The sequence below is a fragment of the Schistocerca piceifrons genome, chromosome 7, assembly GCF_021461385.2.
Source record: "Schistocerca piceifrons isolate TAMUIC-IGC-003096 chromosome 7, iqSchPice1.1, whole genome shotgun sequence".
In the NCBI taxonomy this organism is placed as follows: domain Eukaryota; kingdom Metazoa; phylum Arthropoda; class Insecta; order Orthoptera; family Acrididae; genus Schistocerca; species Schistocerca piceifrons.
In genome coordinates, this window is record NC_060144.1 from 317,993,621 (window position 1) to 318,004,051 (window position 10,431).

The window sequence follows — 10,431 nt, forward strand, 5'->3', positions numbered from 1 at the left end:
GGCGGCGGACTGTGCCTTGGTGGTCGCCAGAGATCGCTGAGGCGATTAAAGATCGCAGTCGGGCCCTCCAGCGTCACAAGCAGCATCCCTCATTGGAACACCTCATCACCTTTAAACGGCTACGTGCGCGAGCCCACCGCCTCATTCGCCGATGCAAGCAGGAGTGCTGGGAAAGATATAGCTTCGCCGTTGGCCTCCGTACCTCTCCATCGCAGGTTTGGGCCAAGATTAGGCGAATTTATGGCTATAGGACCCCAGTCAGTGTACCTGCACTTTCGCTGAATGGAGCAATCCGTACTGACTCTGCCACACTTCCAAACCACTTAGTGAATTACCCACTGGCCTTCCACTCGCTGAAAGAGCGTTTGGAACGTCGGAGCCTTTCATTTCACACACGCCACTCTGAATCTTACAATGTTCCGTTCAGTGAGTGGAAATTCCAAAGTGCCCCAGCCGCTTGCCCTGATACGGCTCCCAAGCCAGATCGCATCCACTGTCAGATGCTCACGTACCTCTCGGTGGACTGCCAACATCGCCTCCTAGACCTTTTCGACCGTATCTGTGGAGAGCGTGAGTTCCCGTCGCAATGGCGGGAAAGCATCGTAATCCCCGTTTTGAAACCTGGCAAGAACCAACTGGAGGTGGACAGCTACCACCCGATTAGCCTCACAAACATTCTTTGCAAGTTGCTCGAATGCATGGTGAGCCGGTGGTTAAGTTGGCTACTCGAGTCTCGGGGTCTTCTGGCTCCATCTCAGGGTGGGTTCCGTAAGGGCCGCTCTGTCGCCGATCATATGGTGTGCCTGGAGTCTGCCATCCGTACGGCCTTTGCCTGCTGTCAGCACCTGGTCGCCGTCATTTTTGACATGCGGAAAGCATACGATACGACATGGCGACATCGCATCCTCTCTACGCTTCATGGTTGGGGCCTTCGGGGTCCACTGCCGATTTTCATACAAACTTTTCTGTCGCTTCGCACCTTCCGTATGCAAGTTTCGGCCTCCCATAATTCCTTCCGAGTTCAGGAGAATGGGATACCACAAGGATCTGTCTTAAATGTCTGCCTCTTTTTAACTGCAATCAATGGGCTCGCTGCGGCGGTGGGAACGTCTGTCTCAGCTTCCTTGTATGCTGATGACTTCTGCCTGTACTATAGCTCCACTGGCATTGCAGCTGCTGAACGGCAGCTGCAGGGCGCTATCCGCAAGGCACAGTCTTGGGCTGTAGCGCATGGCTTCCAGTTTTCGGCTGCCAAGACCTGCGTTATGCATTTCTGCCGACGTCGCACTGTTCACCCTGAGCCACGGCTTTGTCTCCACGGCGAACCTCTTGCTGTGGTGGAGATGCTTTAGTTTTTGGGTTTGGTTTTCGATACCCGGTTGAATTGGCTGCCTCATATTTGGCAGCTTAAACAGACATGCTGGCTGCATCTTAACACTATTTGTTGCTTAAGCCACACCAGCTGGGGTGCCGTCGGTCAACCCTTCTACGGCTGTACCTGGCGTTAATTCAGTCCCGTCTAGGTTATGGGAGCCTGGCTTATGGTTCGGCATTCCCTTCTGCATTGTGGCTGCTGGAGCCCATCCTTAACAGCGGGATCCGACTCGCCACTGGAGCTTTCCGGAAAAGCCCTGTCAACAGCATTCTTGTGGAGGCAGGTGTCCCTCCACTGCAGTTCCAACGCCAGCGATTGCTGGCCGATTATACTACACACATTTGTAGCTTTTCCAAGCATCCCAGTTATCGTCTCCTGTTCCCTCAGTCGGTCGTCCATCTTCCGGAACAGCGGCCCCAGTCAGGGTGTATGATAGCGGTTCGCGTCAGAGCTCTTCTCTCTGGGCTCGAGGTTTTCCGTCTTCCATCTCTTTTCCGGGCCCCTCTGCACATACCTCCATGGTGTGTGCCCCGCCCATGCCTTTGGCTCGGTTTGGCACAGGGCCCGAAGGACTCAGTCCCTCCTGAGGCTCTCCACCGCCGCTTCCTTTCAATCCTTGCCGCGTTTCAAGGTTCTGACGTTGTCTGTACCTACGGTTCGATGGTCGCTGATCGTGTCGGTTATGCTCTTACTCTAGGCGATCGTTATGAACAACACTCATTGTCGGCTGGCTGCAGTGTTTTCACTGCTGAGCTGCTCGCCATCTCTCGCGCCCTAGAGTATATCCGCTCCTGCTCAGGTGAGTCCTTCGTTATCTGTTGTGACTCCCTGACAGTTTACGTGCTATCGACCAGTGTTTCCCTCGCTCTCGTCTGCTGATGGCTATCCAGGAGACCCTCCATACTCTTGCCCGTTGCGGCCGCTCTGTGGTCTTTGTGTGGACCCATGTCAGCATCCCGGGCAATGAACGTGTTGACACGCTGGCTAAACAGGCTGTCGGTGCACCAGCCTAGAGACTGGCCTTTCGGAGAGTACCTCAGGTGCGTTTTGCAGCAGAAGGTACTTCGCACCTGGGGTGAAGAACGGCGCACCCTTCCTTCACCAAACAAACTTCGCTCCATCAAGGAGGCTACCGGTGCGTGGCGCTCCTTCCTGTGGGTCCCCCGCAAGGAGTCTGGTGTTCTTTGCTGGCTGTGCATTGGCCACACCCGGATGACCCACAGCTATTTATTGCGCCGTGAGGACCCACCTTTATTTGACTGCGGGTCAGCTTTGACGGTAGTCCACATTTTGTTGGCCTGTACCCTTTTAACTGCGCTCAAGCAGACGTTTGCGCTGCCTGATATGCTCCCTGCACTTTTAACAGATGACGCTTCCACGGCAGGCTTAGTTTTGCGTTTTATTCGGGCAGGGGGCTTTTATCATTTGATCTAAGTGTTTGTATTTTTTTTGTGTCGAGTCTGGCCTTTGGCCTACGATTTTAGACTGCTTTTTTTAGTGCATTTCTTGGTGGTTGGCTTTTCCCTTTTTTTGGTCTTTATGGTCGGCCAACCACTGTCCCCTCTGTGTAATTTTAATTCCTTTTGTCTGGTCACTATCTGAGTCTTTCTTGTCTTGTGTCGTCTCTTGTGAACTCCATGTTTGTTTTTATTCTTTGTGGGTGTTTCCCGTTCGTGTAAAAAGCGACTGATGGCCCTAGCAGTCTGGTCCCTTCAATCCCACAAACCAACCAATCTGCTGGAGGCTCGTTGTGGTGAAACAAAATATCATTATATAATTTTTTGGATTTTGATAACTTGTGTGAAGATAATTTCTGTATAATTTGTTTGGCTCCCTACCACCTGGGGTCCGCATCTTGCAATGTACTCATATTCTTAGACGTATCGAGATATTAGCGATGATGTGCCGGATTTTTCATCAGATGAATCACATAATCGGTCACCTGCTCAATAAACTCAGCACATTCAGGCAACCCTTGGGGTGACCTGAAAAGTGCATCAGCGATCATGTTCTCATTGACCTTGGTGTATATGATTTCGGAATTGTAGTCTTACAGGAAAATACACCACCTAGTTAGTTGTAGCTGAACTAGCTTACAAGTAAGAAGAAAGCTCATTGCTTTACGGCCACGATAAACTCTAATATGAAAAGTGTAAATGCAATAATTTTTCTGAGAGACCAGACGACAACAGGGCCTCCAGTTCTGTCACTAGGTATGTCGTTTTGCTTTTAGATAACACCCTATTTGCATATCTGATCATGTTAATTTTGCTTTTGCCATCCTTTTGCAATATTTGAAATAGACTGACTCCAAGTCCAGAACAGGACCCGTCTGATGTGACACAGAAGTCTCTCTCCATATCTGTCTGGTGGAGTATATCTGAACATAGCATAGTACATTCAGTTTTGTTAAAAGCTTTGTGGTACCAATATCCAGGGTGAGTTCCTCTTTGAGGGGTCTGACAGTTCTCGAATGTTGAGGAGGTGGTTGGAAACAAATTTTCGAAAGAATGCTACCAAACTGTAACAGTCCTTCAATTATTTCTTTGTGATAGGAGGAGGTAACCTCTATTGATTTTATCTTATCTGGATCAAGAACAATCCCAGTAAGAGATATAATGTGGTCTAAGATTTTTAACTGTTTCTTGGAAAACTTTGATTTTTCAAGGTTGGCAGAATACCTATATATAAAAGGTTTTTTAACTCTCTCACAAGGACATTCTCCCACGGTGCAGGTGTTGTAATCAGTAGATTATCCACATAAAAAGTGACTTTGTCTAATACCTCTGGCCTGAGAATTGTGTCAAGTGGAGTAACAAACACGCTGGGACTGATTTTTAGCCCAAACAGTAACACTTTAAAATGATACAAATGTCCTAAGAAGATGAACTCCATATCCTTTTTAGATCCCTCTAACAAAACCTTATGCCAGTATGACGATCTTGATTCGATGGTAATTAGTTTGCTCCATGAAATCTCTGAAGATCTCCTCCAGCACTTCAGGTTGGCTCCTAACAGGGACAATAATTTTATTTATATACCAGGCGTCAAGTACTAGGTGCATGCTTCCTCTTGCATTCGAAACTGCTAACCGCTGACTGCTGCATGGGAACAGTGAAGTTTCAATGATATTCCAACGCAGCATCCTACGTATCTACTGCTTTCTTTTACTCTGTTACGTAGATCTTTGTTGGCCTAGAAAATATATTTTTTGGTTTCTTGTTGTAACATGAAACGTTACTGTTTTGCTTTATTTGTATTCCTACTTGAGTCTCGTTTTAAGTGAGTATGCAAAAGTTTCAGTGCATGTTTCATTTTCTTTGTAATGCTTATGTGTAAAACTAAATGTAATATGCAGCACTGTTTTATGAACTGGGATGCGACAGTGATGTCGATAGTTGCAGTCAAACAGTGAATGAAATTCAGGATGTGTGCAGTATCGTGGGGTATGCGCCGTTTATGTTGTGTAATCGTGCTAGACAAAATTACACGAAAGTTTATGGCCGCGCTCTTGTTTTTTGGTCGCTGTGTAAACTAAATTTCGACATGTACGTTATGAAACGAAATGGTAGACTGTGAATACTGTAAGATTCCTTGAGTACTATAAACAGTAGTGACATTGCTCACGAAAATGGACTGAGATTGTCGTGATTAGAACCGAACTGTTTTTCAGGTGACTGAGTTGCACGAACTAATGTAACTTGAATTTATTGTCTCGTACGCAACTTAATGAGCAACAAAACATTAACTTTCGCCGCAGAGACCTTAAAACTGATTGTGACGCGTGGCACCGGTTTCTCCAGAGCTATGAACTCGCGACCGTGATCGCTAAAAACGTATAGACTGTAATATCACTGTCAGCGGCTGGAAGTGAATTGCTCACTACTTTAAAATTATGTACAGGACATTAACACAGAAACATGTGTGTAAGGAAAACTTTATTGGTACACCTACGAACTTGAATTTATACAGCAACAATTACGGGTGTGAACAAAAATAAAGTAGAACCGAGCAATATACTCATAAACCGTTTAAATCGAGCAGGTCACACAAGGATTCATAAGAAGGAACAGATATAAGTGAATCCATAGTACACCATTCGATGAAACCACCTTCTTTTTTATATGAAACAAATATCGAATCATTTTCTCCATGGAATATTACGGACACGACCAAAACTCAAGCAGAATACGAGCAACACATTTACAATGGAATTCAAAGGGTGCAGTACACACAAGAACACAATACCATAAAAGCAGTTTCTGTGTACCACGAAATGAACACAAATACTGAATACTTTCAGTGAATCAATAAGAAAGCGAAATGATGGACTGATAAACTTATAGCACGCCATGTGGCCTGGCGGCGAACCAAGGTCACATTACCAGAAGCCCGTAAATGAGTTTCACGTCCCTAATGTAAACAAACCAATAAGCATGACTAAAGTAGGCGTTCAAAGAATTTGCGTTGGAACAGATTTCTTTGGTCGACACTCCCATTTTTGAATGTTACATGCTGATGACAACAAATACACATACAGGTTTAATTACATTCATTATTACAAAAGTAACCTGTATTCATTATTTCAAAATTAACGCTTAGAGTATAGGGCGATGTTTCTTCTATAATTTTTGGTATTGAAATTACATTTAAAGTTATTCTTGTTTATTACCCGTTCATTAATAGCTAGACAGAAGAGCTTCGCATGCCGGTGGCTTCATTTAATGATAATGGTAAGTCGCCTGGGCATTTCGATAGTTCGTGTAGTGGGTGATGTTTTGTGTGTGTTTGTGTCGTGTGTGTGCGTGGTATGTGTGTGTTGGTCTTACATATTAACAGTTTAGTTGTTCAAGGTTAAAGATCCTTCAAAATTATGAAAAACTTTGATGTTTACTAAATCAGTTTCTTCATTTAAATGATGCTGGGTGATTTATGGTTATGGGTGAAAGTCTCTAACTATTGCAAATGTACATCTTCATTTCCTTGTCTACAGTGTGCAGAACATGGATGTATGTTTTTGTATCTGTAATGGAGTGACTATTTCGTGTTATATCGAAAGCAAAACTGGATTTGTTCAGCTTCTTTTTTAAATGGATTGTGTCAATGTGCTCTTTATGCCAGATTTTAAAGTTTGTTCTTGTTTGCCTTATGTGGTAACTGGAGCAGCTATCTCAAGTTAGTTTATATATAACAGATTTGTGAAAAGGTGTGCCGGCTTATTTAGTGTTATAAACTATTTTGTTTTGTATACTGTTGTTTTTGTAGAAACATATTTTGACGTTTTGTGGTTTAGACAGTTTTGCAAATTGCTACGAGATGTTACTAAGAAGATATTGAGATATATTTAGTTTCATCTGCTGCTTTGGCCTGGTTTTTAGAGGCTGTTTAATCGGTTTTCATTTTTGCATCTAATTATTGTAAGCTATTGTTTTTAAAATGTTAAGTTCTTTAATTGTTGTGTATAAGTTAGAATGCTAGTTAGTGTAGATTGGGATGGCATGGTGTGTTGTTTAAAATAACATCTGATATGGCGAGTTTCCTATAATTTTAGACTTTATGACTGTTGTTGTGTCTTGTAATGTTTAATTCAAGAAATTTATGTATAACTTTTGAAAATGCGAGTGTTGACAATAGAACTCTTTCCTCAAGCTCAAATTTTTTGGACATCAAATTTAGACTAATGACCTCAGCAGATGAGTCCCATAGTGCTCAGAGCCATTTGACATCAAATTTAATTACGTTCTTTGCTTAGTTTATATCCTGTAGAGCAACTGAGAGTTGTTGCTTGTGACAAAGCTTTTGTAGTAATGTGATATATCTGGAAAACATGAATTATGTTTCCCAGAATAATGTGTACACCAGAGATAAACCCATTTCTGCTGATAACTGTAAGTAACGGCTTCAAGCCGAACTTACGATGTAAATAATTCATGACACCTCGTCATATTCAATTCTTACTTGTTTCATTTGTTCTCTCTTGTCATAGCTATACGGCTCCCACAATGCTACAATCACTCAAAGTGAGTACCATCTAAAGATGAGTCACTAGGCGATTTGTGTGTAAGAAAAACTAAAGCATCGCTAAAGGTGATTTGTTGCAGTTATTTCTGAAAACCTTTATTTGTCAAAGTCGCAGTGTTCCACTTGCATAACGGATAAAAGTTTTATGAATGACAGTCTCAAGGAGTTTGCAAATACTGAAGCTAGGTCAGTAGATTTACTGTAATGATTTGCGTCCAGATGCAAACTGCTGTAAATCTACTTTTTCTCGAAAATGAGTTGGTGCCACCATTTTGTTCTCTGTGCTGCCATCTATCGATTACCCTTTTAAAACACGAACAAAACAGCTTTTTTCTGCCCTAAAGTGTACCTCGAAAACCGTCTGCAGATGCAAAACACTGTCTTTCCACTTCTGGTCGCGAATCAAAACTGAGTGAATCCATTGTATGATAAAGAAGCAGAACTTGGTGTACCCTTAGCATACGCCATTATTAAAAATATTTGAAGATGCAAAACTGGCTTTGTACACATTATATATTTTGTCCGAATAATATAGCGTTCCCAGCTTACTACTTCATAAACTTTACTTTTGAGCCTATGGGTGGCAATTTCTCAAGTTGTACCTACTGCTAACTAGTGTGAAACAAAAAACAGTAGCACATCAACTGTTACCTAGCCATATTGGCGCGTTTTTCTTGGCTTGGCTTGTTTGTGAGTGCGTGGAGAGCGTTTGTGGTATTGTTGATGGATAAAATACGAAGAGTGCTTTATCATTTCCTCCATAATCATGGATGTTACTGATGGAAGATTTATACAATCAGTTCCAAAAGGAAAAGGCAGTAAAAAATCGGCCAATCCTTCTGAGTGGAAGAGGAACAAAGCAAAACGCACGAGATAAGATTTACTCCTCATCCTTAGTATTTTGTGCTATTTCACTGCATGGAAATAATAAGAACTTTATTACCAACATTTCTGTAAGCAGTAAGTTATACTGTGATGTTTTAGGTTTATGTTAATATAAATTATGGTCATTTCATATGGCTGTAGTCAGGAACATTTCCTTGAATGAACAGTGCATCACTGATTTTATAATCGTTTATTTAGGAAACGTAGTACGGCATATGATTTTTTAGTGCATTATCCTAGGTTTCTCCTCATTAGTACTGTTCTTTGGTAGATATTCCGCAAGTGGGTTTCCAGTTCTTCCCCAGTGCAAGCATGCAGCTTCATCAGTATACCAGTGTGCAAGAGTATGAATGCAGAATATAAAGAGATCACATCAGGCCTTTTATAAAGTCGCAGACAAAAAATAAAACAGGACGTGTTTATAATTATAAACACATCAGTCGAATCTCCGAGGAGACATCGGATTGAAGCAGCAGATTCCAGGAAAAACATAAATACTTCAATCTGATACTATTTGCCCTATCTGAAAGCGGTAAACCAAACTCAGCAATTGCGCGTGTGCCAAAAGATGTTTACTAGTGTTCTTGGCATATCAACAGCGAGAATACAGAGTCTGTAGACGGTACTTACAAACAGGAGAAGCTCCAATTGAAAAACGAGATGGAGACCAAATGGCGAATATTCATCAAGGAAAACGGGATTCGGTTAAGGAGTTTATTGAGAAGCTGAAACCAGTGCAATCGCATTACTACCGTGGAAAAAACGTCAGTAGACTCTTCATGTCCTGTGAATTATCGATTGCAAAGCTTTGGAAAATTTTTAATGCGGATCCAGAGAAAACTGTGGATAAAGTTACGTACGAGTTTTTCAAATCTGTTTTTGCATCTGATTATGATATCAGTTTCGCTTCCCCAGCAACCGACTGTTGCGCAGTGTGCATCAGTTTAGAACAACAAATGAAGCCATTAACCCGAACAACTAGAGATGAGGTGAAGAAACAAGAATTGACAACACAACTTGCTTTACACAAAGCTAAGGCAAATGCTTTTTATGATGTACTGGAAGTTGACGACAATGGTGGAATAACCCTGACATTTGACTGCCGGGAAAACCTTCCACTGCCTAAACTTCAGTATCAAAGTGCTTATTATACATGTCAAATGTACGTGTATAATTTTACAATCTGTCAAGGACCATCTGGTTCACGGCAAAACAAGGAGAACACATTTATATACATATGGAAAGAAAAAAGACTTTGCAAAGGGATCCAATGAAATTGTGTCTTGTGTACATCACAGGTTAACATCTACAGACCTAACTGACATCCATACCATCCGACTGATGTCAGACCGCTGTGAAGGGCAAAACAAAAACCAGGCGATGTTGGGTATGCTGTGCTATTGGCTAACACAAGAAGCTCCTGTCAACGCGAAACGAGTGAAGATATTCTATACAATGGTTGGACATTCGTTTCTACCACCCGACAGAATTTTTGGGCGAATAGAAAAGGTTCTCAGGTCTGAAGTTACAATTACCTCACCGCGTGAGTATAATGAAGTGTTTGAGGATCACGGAATAGTTTTGCAATTAGGAGAAGATGTCAACAATCTGTGTTGGAAGGATGCAGTTACTGATGTCATTAAGCCACCTAGTCAATGGAACTTCAGTATTGCCCCCGTAAAACGGGTTGTGATCACCAGAACTAAACAAAGAAACGCACTAATGAAGTGGCTTATAGAATGAACGCTGGTGAAGGAAGAGGGATATGCAGACGAGGCAAAGCCTACTCGTCCATGCGGCCAAACGTTATCAGAATTGGAAGAGTCTTAAAGGAAGCTAAAGTAAGGGATACTGATTTCCTGCTCAATAAGCATTTCGGACAAATTTGGGAAGAAAACGAAAAATGCCGGCCGGAGTGGCCGAGCGGTTCTAGGCGCTTCAGTCTGAAACCGCGCGACCGCTACGGTCGCAGGTTCGAATCCTGCCTCGGGCATGGGTGTGTGTGATGTCCTTAGGTTAGTTAGGTTTAAGTAGCTTTAAGTTCTAGGGGACTGATGACCTCCGATGATAAGTCCCATAGTGCTCAGAGCCATTTGAAAACGAAAATCTTGGTTTCTACTAGAATGTAATCCATTGTCAGCCAGCTGGGA